The sequence below is a fragment of the Choloepus didactylus genome, chromosome 12 (assembly GCF_015220235.1).
Source record: "Choloepus didactylus isolate mChoDid1 chromosome 12, mChoDid1.pri, whole genome shotgun sequence".
Taxonomy (NCBI): Eukaryota; Metazoa; Chordata; class Mammalia; order Pilosa; family Megalonychidae; genus Choloepus; species Choloepus didactylus.
The window spans coordinates 100,001,107-100,013,172 of NC_051318.1; the positions used below are offsets into that span (position 1 = coordinate 100,001,107).

Here is a 12,066-nt window from a genome sequence, read left to right on the forward strand (position 1 = left end):
CAGTTTTTCTCTTGGACTTTCTAATTGCTAATTCATGGTTGAGAGAAGAAACTGAGTGTTTTTTTTTTTTTTAGTTTCTTTTTTTCTTTTCACCATGTGTCTTAGTTTCCTACCTGCTAAAACAAATACCACACAAGGGGTTGGCTTAAAAATGGGAATTTATTGGCTCACAGTTTTGAGGCTAGGAAAAATCCAAAATTGAGATGTCAGCAAGGTGATGTTTCTCTCATTATGTCGAATTTTACCCATTTATAAAAGACTCCAGTAATCCAGATTAAAGTTCACCCTGATTTGCTTGACCACACCTTAACTAAAAATAACATCTTCCAAAGGCCCTATTTATAATGGGTTCACACCTACAAGAATGGATTATAATTAAGAACATGTTTTTTTCTGGGGCCATAATTCAACCTACCACACACATCAGTAATATCAACCATCTTTGTCATCCCGTCCATTGCTTAGAATTTATAAAAAGTTGTCTAGAGGATATTTTTCGTGGAATATACTGACATCCTATCCAATTGGGCCAATTGTTTTCTTAGCCTAACACACAATTCTCATCCTAGAATTTCTTTTCATTACATGTTGATTTAGTTTCACCTTTTTTAAAAAAAATTCCACTCTTTGTGGAATTCAGCTTTCATTTCCTAGAATAAATCCTCAAGTAACTTTCTCATAAAGGTTGCCTAGGGGGTAAATGTCCTGTGTATTTCCTATCTACAGTTGTTACAGTGATGTATCTGGGCATGGCCATTTTTCCATTAATTCTGTTAAATATGTTAGATGGTTTTCCCTGTATGCATTGCCTGTAAAAGAAGGGCTGACTAGGAGCTACTTGGCACATGGATTGCCAGGCTTCACTTTAGGTAGCCATTCTTTTGGTAAGAGTTTCCTCTACATTCTAGAAGGAGGAGGGCTTTAATTTGGGGTGTCAGTATCTCCCAACCATTCCTAATTCTCTCCAGACAGCTGACTTCACTTCTTCAGAGACGTGTCCTCTTTTTTTTTCCTAGTAGAGATGGAGGCAGAGGGAAATGTGGCATGCTAACTGGAACAGTTTTTCCAGAGACAGACTTTCATGAACCGCCTTCCTTGGCTCTCTTTTTCCACCACTGCCCTGTGTCGTGCTGGCTGGCTCTGAGCCTGAGGACTAATTTTCATCCTTTTGCTGCTTTTCTTAACCTTTCTCTCATTTTCACTCATTATTATCACTGCTCATTTGCAGCTGTTTTGTCTTCTCTACTCACTCACTCTCTTCTCATACCTGGTTTGATGATAATCCTGCTTTCTCTGGCAATTTCCTACCTGATCTCATCCACCGCTACTGATTGATTATCTTCTTTTGGCTCTTTGACCCTGTTCCAGTCTGCTAATGCTGCCATTATGCAAAACACCAGAAATGGGTTGGCTTTTATAAAGGGGGTTTATTTGCTTACAAAGTTACAGTCTTAAGGCCATAAAGTGTCCAAGGTAAGGCATCAGCAATTGTGTACCTTCACTGGAGGATGGCTGATGGTGTCTGGCAAACCTCTGTTAGCTGGGAAGGCATGTGGCTGGCATCTGCTTGCTCCCAGGTTGTGTTTCAAAATGGCGTTCCCCAAAATGCTCCTCTTGGGGCATTTTGTCCTTTTGTAGATGCAGTTCTTTTTCAGGATGTCACTCTCAGTTGCTCTCCATAATGTCACTCACAGCTGCTCTGCATTTGGGCCTGTGTGGCTCTTTTTAAAGTACTCCGGTGATCCAATAAAGACCCACCCTGAATTGGTGGGCTAACACCTCCATAGAAACAATCCAATGAAAGTTCTTGCCCACAGTTGATTGAGTCACATCTCCATGGAAACACTGAAACAATAGGATCCAACCTAATCAACATTAATATGTCTGCTCCCACAAGACTGCTTCAAAGATAACGGCATTTGGGAGACATAATACATCCAAACTGGCACAGACCTCTTTACTGTTCTCTATTTTTCCCATAGCTGGAGTCAGGCTTCCCTGGGTGAGAACACTTAGACCACTGCTCTCTTGCGATTCTAGACCTGGGCATGGCCTTGAAGATGGCCTGGTCCAAACCCCAAATAAACACACGAGGGAGGGCACTGAGGACTGGAAAGAGGAGCCAGTCACATTCACGCCACAGAAACTGAGTGGGAGAGCCAGGACTGGGACCCCTTTCCCGTGGAGTCAGCCTACGCTTCTGTCCTCACAGGTCCCCTCCTGTGCTTGGGCGAACTCATGATAAATTCAATATGCTGCTCCTTTGACTATGTGGGTAGATGTAGCGGCAAATTATTAAGGATTCCCATAGCTCCAGGCTATTAAACCTTTGTGTAGGAATTAATAGAATTTGGGGATTAGAGATCAAAAAGGAGGAGGAAGCACCTGCCCTTCTTTGGCAGCCATGTCGCCATAACTGTTTTCATCTTGTTTGACCTGATTTGACAGTGAAACAAGCTTTGGTAAGACTTTTGAAGCATTTGCAAATGTTGCATAACTCCAACCCTCAAGTTGCCCCACCCCCCCATCTTTTTTTCTGTTTATTTTTGGGGGATTTGTGATGGAATAATAAGGAAGTAGGAGTGAGTTTTTGCTTAAAAAAACAAAACATAGTTTTATTGACATGTGCACAAATTTGAGAAACTTAGTGTGGAGCAGCTGAGTGAGATATTTTGCACCAAATTGTTAACAATGTTAAATGAATAGGGGACACATCTGTTTTATAACTGGTGCTGGACCATGGACGGTCTACCACTGATATTGCATATTCAAGGATATATGGAAGGGATCATAGAATTGCAGTGTGTATCTTGGATGGAAGGAGCTTTTCATTCTGAAGAAATAAGATAGAAGAGCAGGAATTTCATTTTTGTTTTCTGGGGTGGTGGACCTCAGCAAGTGGAGCCAGGTAGGTCTCTACGGCTTACAGAGTTGATCTTGAAGATGCAGGACACCACCATTATCTTGCTCTGGTCTCAGAAACTCTCCAGAGATGGAAACAGTTGTCCCTGAGTAGCTTGAACTGTTAGATTCCTCCTTCCTCACCAGTCCATGGTGATATGAACATAGTTGAAAAATCTAGTGGTGGTTTATCATCAGGTTTTTTGAAGAAAGATCCTCCCTGTGCAATTATTTTTTCAGGGACAGTTTTCTACTCCTGTCTTTCTACTTATTGGAACATGGATGATTTCTGGATGTGTTTCTGAAAAGGATGAATAAGAAAGAGCTGTTTCTAACAGGTTCAACCCTCCAATTCCTGTGAAAAGTTGAAGAAATGGGAAATGGGGAGAGGTGAGGATATCAGGAGTTGCTTTCCCAGTCCTTGTATTGCCTATTAACGGTGCTTATAAGTGTGCTTAATCTAGGATTTAATCCATGTGAAATTTCAATGTTACACCTTAAACAATAGATATGAATACAGCTTCATCCTTCAAATTGCACTGATTGAGCTTTCTATTTACAAATTTTAAGTATCCTCTCTCTGACATTATAGACCAATTGTTCTATTTAAAATACAGCTCTGGCATTGTTACATTACTCGTTGTGGTCCTGCCATGACCAGCCCCCCAAATCCTCAGCAGGAGTCTATGAGCACTTTGTGAGTTGTCTTCTCTCAATATGCCCAGCCTCCGTTCTTGTCCCACCTGCTTCACTGCTTCATACTTGACATTCTATGCTCTAGTGATCTCTTCACACTCTGTGCTGTCCCCCCTTGGGAATAACCTTCTTATTTTCCTTGCTTGGTCCACTTTTACTGGATAAACCATTGTTTCCTACAGAAAGTCTTCCATTAACCTCGGTGGGACTAAAGACTCCTTCTCTAGACTCTGTGAGTGCTTCAAGCTTACTAGTTTCTACATTGAAATTTTCATTTAGGAGAAAATAGACCTTTTAGACCATAAGCATCTTGTGGGAGGAGACCATGCTTTATTCATTTTTGCATGTGTTGGTTTCAGTGCCAAACATTTACTAATGTGCCTGATAAGTATTTCCATGCAGATAAATACATGAAATTAGGTCTTTAGAACACAAGCATTGATTCTTTTCTTTAATGAACCTCTGAATCTTTTTGTCATTGTTGTTGGTTTTTTCTCTTTGTATGTGGATCCTATTGCCCAATACCTGTCATAGGCCCCTTAACTCTGCAGTCTAGTCAATTTGAAATATTGGGCATTCAACTCAACTAATATTTCAGTTACTTCCTATTTAGGAGTAAGATTGAACTGAAAAACCGCATGCAAGTTTCGCAGTGGTAAATGGTAAAGAACAGTTATATCAGGAAGTGAGTAACGGTTTATTATTTTTCTCCCGAAGGCAGGGTTACACGATTTATAAAGAGTTTATATAGATCTACTGCCTGTGTAAAGTATATGCATACGTGCAGCATGTGTCTCAGGGATCCCAAATAACACTTGGAATCAAGGGCTGTGAGAATTGGGGAAGGCTCTTAGATGTCCTCCAGGCCAACCAGCTATGTGGTGCAAGTGTCCTTGCCATAATATTTCTGATAAATCGTCATATAATTTCCACCTAGACACCTCTTGTGATGGCCCCTCTTTATCTCAGTAAGTGCTCATTCCATTTTTGGACCATTTCAATTTTCAGAAAGTCCTTTATGGTAATTGAAGTCCACTTCCTTATAACTTCTATCCATTGGTCCTAATTCCCCCTTCTGTGGGTTGAACTGTGTTCTTCAAAAAGATATGTTGAAGATGTGTTGAAGTCCTAATCCCCAGTATCTCAGAATGTGGCCTTATTTGGAAATAGGGTCATGCGATGGAATTAGGTCAATGAAGACGAGGAAGATGAGGTCACATTGGAGTAGCACGGTCCTCCATCCCTAGATGACTATTGTCCTCTTTAGAAGTGGCCAGCAGACTCAAACAGACCCAAGAGTGAAGATAGCCCTTGGAAGAGGCAGACTTAGGGGAGAAGGCAAAATGGAGACAGAAGAGGCAGTCTACAAGCCAAGGAACGCCAAGGAATGCCAAGGAATGCCAGGGATTGCCGGAAGCTAGGAAGAGACAAGGAAGAGTCCTCCCCCAGAGCCTTCAGAGGGAGTACGGCTGAGCCAGCCCCTTGGTTTCAGACTTCCAGCTTCCAAAACAGTGAGGGAATAAATTTCTGTTGTTTGAAGCCACCCAACTTTTGGTACTTGGTCACGGTAACCTTCGGAAGTTAATGTATTCCTCTCGTAGGCAAACACAATGAGTAAAAACAGAATGGAAGCTACAATAAATCTAATCTCTTTTCCTCCTGAAACCTTGTGGATATTGGTGAGTTAAGCATCCATAAGAATTCTCCTCTGCAGACCAAGTTTTCTGTCCTGCATTTGTTTTTCATATTGTAAGGTTTTTGCTCCCTTTGCGACACTAGTCTCACGCTCCGGCGATTTGCCCTAGTCCTCATTTCCAGAAGTGAGCCTGATCATCTAGGTTTCCTTATTAGTACAAATTGGAGTAGGACGCTGGCAGACAGTAGACCGAACACTACTAAGATGGCATTCACCTCTTCAGCAACCATGGAATTTTGCTGACACATATTGGACTGTCAATCAACAAACACCTCTGGGGTCATCCACCTCCTACTGCTGCTCAGCTTTCCTGGGATCTGCTTGTGCTGCTTTTGTCTTCTGAATAATGCTACCCAGGAATTTTTCACACAGTGTAAACCAAGTATTGATAATACGCATGCATCCAATCTAGAAGGAGGTGGTGCCCATGCCCGAAGATCTAGAAAGTACTTTCTAAGGGTTCTCATTTTATTTTTCTTTGGGCAAGGAGACAGTGTGATCATAAAACAAACTACTGAAGACTAAAATTTCCAGAATTCATCTCTTCAAATAAGTATTGTTCTTTAAAACAGTGACCTTGCAAAATGATAAATTTAGCTAAATGATGCCTCCTTTTTTTTCAGTGGGTGGAACAAGAAACTAATTTTGAGTGCCTCCTGTGAGCTGGGTGCTCAAGCCATTTATAAAAAATGCAATCGTATTGAGATACATTCACACACCATACAAACCAATGTCAAGCCATATTTTAATCTTCTTACTTTTGACCTGTTTTTGCAGCCCGCGTATGATCCACACAAGGCAATTATTCTTTTTTCACAATCACAATTTTTCTTTTTTACTCCAAATTCTAACTCAGGGGACTTGGCTCCCTTTGACCGTTAGCCGTCTCCCCAAATCAAATGTGTCCTCAGCCATAGCAATTTCCCCTCTCCAGGGTATTAACCAATGTCTCCGAGCAAAACCACTGACTCAAGGTCTTGCCTGCACACTCTGTTTAAAAACAAGACCCCGAAATACCATCTTGAGGCTCCAGATCCTGCCAAAAAAAAAAAAAGAAAAAAAGAAAAAGAAAAAAAAATGATTCATTTTCTCCTCTGTTCTTAGACCAATTAGCAAACAATCCAGATGAAATATTTCTTTAAGTGGTTGGGAAAGTAATTAAACCAGTCTGTGGGCTGAGCAGAACTGCAGTGATGCAACAGTTACTTACAGAATTCCACCAGGTACAGGCTTGGATAAAGCTCACCTGAGACAGGTCTGTGCATTTCCTCACTACTGTCTTTAGCTGTTTTAGCAAAGCACGCTTTCTTGGATTCCAAAAGGCAGCTCCCAGCCCTCACGAGGAAAAATAAAAAAGTACTAAATATGCTTGTTGGTATGGCTGCAGATGTTAGGTTTTTGGCAGAACTTAGATGAATGAGATTAAAGGCCAACCTAACTTATCTAGGATTCATTTGCTTTCAGCTGCAGTGGCTTGAGCACAATGTCTGCTTGATCAGGGGTGGCCTTGCTCTTATAAACCTCCTCACTCCTTCCAGACTTTGTTTAGCACCATCAAGTTCAGAAAGTGCTAATATCCAAGCTATTGGGCCTTCTGTCACCTCCATTCTTCATTCAGAGCAACCCAAATCTCTGTGATTTCTTTCTCCGTATCAGATTTTGCTGAAATCCTGGAAAATTATAAAATATCTGCTGTGTTTGAAAAATGAAGCAATACTCATGGTTTCAAATGGCAGAATGAACAAATTAGATTTAACTCACGACCTTATGGTCCTGCACAAAATTTGGTTAAAAAAATCTGTGCCATCCATCTCAGATTAATAAGAAGCAAACAAACAAAATAAAGCAAGAAGAAACGCCAAGCTGTTCAGCTGAAACAAGGAATGCCTCTCACTGAGCCAATAAAAATAATAATTGTACTGCTGATGACAGAAATGACACCACGAATTTCTTTAGCGGTGAAAATTGGCATCGTTCCACAGACCAGCAGTACTTAAGAAGTTAGTCTGCGTAATATCATTTTACAAATTAGTGAAGCAAGAATTTTTATGATTTTAGAAGCTGTAGTACTAATACCTTGCGTGGGCATAGCACTGGAATCTTTATAAAGCGTTTTGACATTTCCATTTATATCATCTCTTTTGGAGCTCTTGGCTACCTGGTGAGGCAATGTTTTTGCAGGTGAGGAAGCTGGCACAGGTGGTTTAAGTGACAGGCCTGGGTTTGCTGTTGTGTGTGCCACCCATTGTGGGTTCAGGAAAACTCATGCAGTCAATCCGAGCTTTCGCGACTGGATGGATTTATGAATGCCTGTGTATTGAGGTCATTTGTGTTATGTAGACTCTTGACTTTCTTGGTGACAAAAATATTTTTTAATGGAGATGACACAGCAGAATTTTTTTCCATTGTGTTTCCATCTACCGTCAATCTCGATATCCTGGGAGTTTCCCACTCATTGAAGCAATGAAAGAGGATTTTTTAAATCTCTAGTCTACCAGGAGTCTTGTCTGGAGGACACAGAGCAGTCCGTTGTGTCCGTGTGTTCAGAAGACTCGTGTTCTTCCTATTCAGGCTGAGCAAGTGTCTCGTGTTCTCGAGTGGAAGGAGGACATGATGTAAAGCGGAAAAACCATCCCATCTGGGATGATTATGGGGGTAAGAAGGAAGTGTTATGTCCTCCTCCTCCTCCTTCTTCTTCTTCTAGGGCCCAACTTGGGATAGGGAAGATGGTGTGGCTTTAGAAAGTAACATCCATATTGGTGTGATGGAGCCAAAGAAATACTTATTCCTTCGGGCTAGTGTGGTGAAGACCCAAGCCTGGTGAGAACATCGCAGCCTTGAGCTTGGTGCCATATGGCCAGCAGGAACTGAGAGCAAACGCAGATGTGGGGAGCCCCGGTCAGCAATTCTGGACCCCCCTGGTGTGTAAAGGACTTTGAGTTTACCTTATGACCCAGTTAGGAGAAGCAGAGATGCTGAGGGTCCTGGTGATCCAGCAGAGGCTCTAATACAGGACAGAGCTCATTCTGGGTAAGGACATAAAGATGAAGGTAGATAGCCTGGATTATCAGTTCCAGCAGCGGGTGCCAGCACCTCGAGGCCAGGCAGGACCCTTTGCACCTCTGTGGTCACCAGCACAGGGTGAAGTTGAATCTGGCCACTCTGCAACAGAAGCCCAATGGGAATTCAGAGGCCCCCAAATGGCTCTGAAGACCCCCTTTCCTCTTCTGTCACACCGTCACATGTAAGCCTTGCTACCCTCTCTGATCTTACCCAAAGAGATCTTACCCAAATAGATCAAGCAATTAGTTAAAGAGACTGCTCTAATTGTTGCATCAGACCAAGTTTGCAGGATTGGAAAGGTGTTTCATTACTATTATAATTATTATTATTATTATTCTACCCCAGGTTTGCTCTAGGAGGCAGGCGCTCATGAAGATGAGCTTTTGGATATCTCCTCTCATTATTTCTTCAGCCATTGTGGTGGGAAGGGCTTCCTGCTGTTGTGATTATGGGGAGAAGGTAGAAATTCCTATTTTTCATTGTGGCATCTTGGAGCCATGTACTCCAGAAAAAAATGTTCTTAAGCTTAATCCACTCATGTGGTTGTGAACCCATTGTAAACAGGACCTTTTGATGAGGCTAGTTCAGTTAAGGTGTGGCCCAACTATATCAGGATGGTCTTAATCCTATTTCTGAAGGCCTTATAGGAGGAACTATGAGAGAGAGAGAAAGCAAGAGGAAGCAGCCAGAAGCTGAATGTCAGTGGAACCTGGAAGAGACAGGAGAAGCCAGGAGAGGTTGCATGTGCATTGTCACGTGACAGAAAAACCATGGATGACGGATCGCGACAGTGAGCTCCAGAATGCCACAGTCTTTAGGGACAAAGTATCACTTTGATGATGCCTTGATTTGGACTTCTCCTGGCCTCAAAACCATGAGCCAATAAATTCCCATTGTTTAGGCCAACCCGTTGCATGGTATTTGCTTTGACAGTGAGGAAACAAAAACACTCGTCAAAGCTAAAATGCCATTGATTATTAGAAGAACTGTTATTCTATGCATCACTAAAAAAGAAAAAGTTACTGTTATCAGTCAGGGTTCAACTGGAGATACAGAATTAGTAGGAGATATATCTTAGATTGACTGCAAGGCTTTGACTTATGCAACTGTGGAGGCTGTCAGAAAGGATAGGCTGGGGCTTCTGGGCACAGTCTGATCTGTGGTCCATAGGCAGAATTCCTTCTTCTCTGGGAAACATCAGTTCTGCTCTTAGGACCTTCTGATAGATTGAATCAGGCCCACCCGGATTATTGAGGAAAATCTCCTTGACTTAAAGACAACTGATTATGCATTTTAACCACACCTACAAACTACTAGCGACACCTACATTAGTGTTTGATTGAATAACTGGGGACTGTAGTTTAGCCAAATCAACACATAAAACTAATCATCATTTACCAATTAAATCATGGCATGCCGCTGATTGTAACATATCACAATCTTAGTTTAGCCAAATTGACACATAAAGCTAATCATCTGGTACTTGCTTCGGCAGCACATATACTAAAATTGGAGTGACACAGGGAAGATTAAAATGGCCCTTGAGCAAGGATGACACACAAATTTGTGAAGCATTCCATATTTAAAAAAATATATAAATAAAAAACCCACTAATCATCATTCACCAACTAAACCATGGCATGCAACTGATTGTAACATATCACAAGTTTAGAAGTTTTAAAATGTTAAAAAAAAAAAGTACGCCTTAAATTCTATGAAAAGGGTACATTTTCTGGGTGTAATATGGGTAAATTTGGAACTCTGCTTTATAACTTCACATAGTAATTCTGGAGATGAGTAGTGATTTTTGTAATCCTGTAGTGATTTGTAATTCTAGAGATTGGTAATGATTTTGACTACCCATTTACAGACAGGAAGTCTGAGGTACAAAGAAGAGAAGTCACTTCTTGAGGGTTGTTTCTATCTGGGTTAGAATTAGGGTCCAGTTTTTCCCATCATTCTTTCTGTCCATTGCAATAGTACCAGAAGCAAAGCACGTTGGTGAAATGGTGAAATGAGAACTGTGATTCCCAAACTGGTGTCCCTGAACACCTAAGTATTCTAAAGGGTATAAAAGATCCTAAGTTGTCCAATGGAGAGCATACATTCAAACTTAGGTAAAACTACAGGGCTAAGTAAAATACCAAGTTGCTTTGGTTTTGGGTGTGGTGCCATCTAACCCTTTTGGTCACTTTGCTGTCACATGCCGATCAGAAGCTCTGATCTCTGGTTGTATAGGTCATGTGGGTAGTTTATCTGTTTGTTCTCAAATCCGTTCTCCGCCTTCTACTCTGCTCTGAATCAAATGGAACTACATTTCCCAGGTTTATTAGCCAATTGACTTTTGAGTGGGTTTAGCCAATAGGAGGCCCTAGAGGAAGACTGGAGGGTGGGAGATGGGGGAAAGGCCAAGGGATTTCTCCCTTCGTGCTCAACCTTAGGCTGTGTCTCCTTCAGTGGCTGTGTTTCCTCAGGGGCTGTAACTTCCACCAGGCAGCCTCTGCTGTGGTTCTGGTCCCTGCTGGATGGTCACAGATTGTGGACTCCAAGAGCAACATTTTCTCTTTGTCTCTTCAGCCATAGTGGTCATAAGGGCTTCCTTCTGTTGCTACTCCCTGGGTCACCGCCTCATTCCTGGGGTGCTTGTTCAGCTCTCCTATCACCTGTGCATTCAATTCCTCATATCAAATTCTCTCTGTTTGAAATACCTGGAGTGGTTTCCATTTTCTTCACTGGACTCTAACTTATCAGTTAGATCAGTTAAGATTTAAAAAAAAATAATGGCAGTTTTTCAAGTTATTACTTGAGAAATACCTGTTTGGGTGGATACCATCTTTCAAAGCATGGCTTCCAAGAGGAATGATGTGAAAAAGAAGAAAAGGATCCTTGGCAGCAAAGGGGTTGGGAACCCCTGGTCAGTAAGGACATACATGGTAGTGCTGAAGTAGCTACTGTTTCCATATGAGGAAAAATCCCAAAGAAATGGGCTTCTGTTCCAGTTAGCCAAAGCTGTCATTATACAAAACACCGGGAGATTTATTAGGTTACAAATTTGCAGTAACTAAGGCACCAACAGGAGGATTCCTTCACTGAAGAAAGGCTGATGGTGTCCGGAACACCTCTGTCAGCTGGGAAGGCGTGTGGCTGGCATCTGCTGGTTCTTTGCTCCTGGGTTCTGGTTTCAAAATGACTTTCTCCAAAATATCTCTGGGCTTCTGTCTTAGCTTCTCTCTCCCAGCTCCTGGGCATCCTTGATTGTTGTCCCAGGGTGTTTCTTTCTAAGTGTCTGGGGGTCCTCTCTTAGCTTCTCTGGGGCAAACTCTGGACTTCAACTCTTAGCTTAGCATCTCCAAATGTCTTTTTGCCTGTATCTCCATGCGTATTGGTCTGTGTCAGCTCCTGAGCTCTCCTAAGGACTCCAGTAAACTAACCAAGACCCACCTTATATGGGTGGGGTCACACCTCCATGGAAATAATCTAATCAAAAGGTCCTACCCACCGTTGGGTGGGTCACATCTCCATGGAAACAACCTAATCAAAGATCCCACCCATAATAAGTCTGCTCCTACAAAAATGCATTAAAGAACACAATCTTTTCCTGGGGTACATAACAGCTTCAAACTGTCACATGTACTTATCAGTAGACACTCAGCAAGTTAACTAGTGAGTAATCAGGGCCAGAACTCAATTGCTTTTGCTTCCAGGCCCAC

The 12,066-nt window shown here is 41.9% G+C and overlaps 1 non-coding gene across 1 annotated transcript; it reads left to right on the top strand.

Annotated features, from left to right (window-relative positions):
* Positions 1–9,835: 9,835 nt before the first annotated feature.
* Positions 9,836–9,942, top strand: LOC119507525. Its single transcript, XR_005211282.1, has one exon. It is a non-coding gene; the product is annotated as a U6 spliceosomal RNA (small nuclear RNA).
* The last annotated feature ends 2,124 nt before the right edge of the window (positions 9,943–12,066 follow it).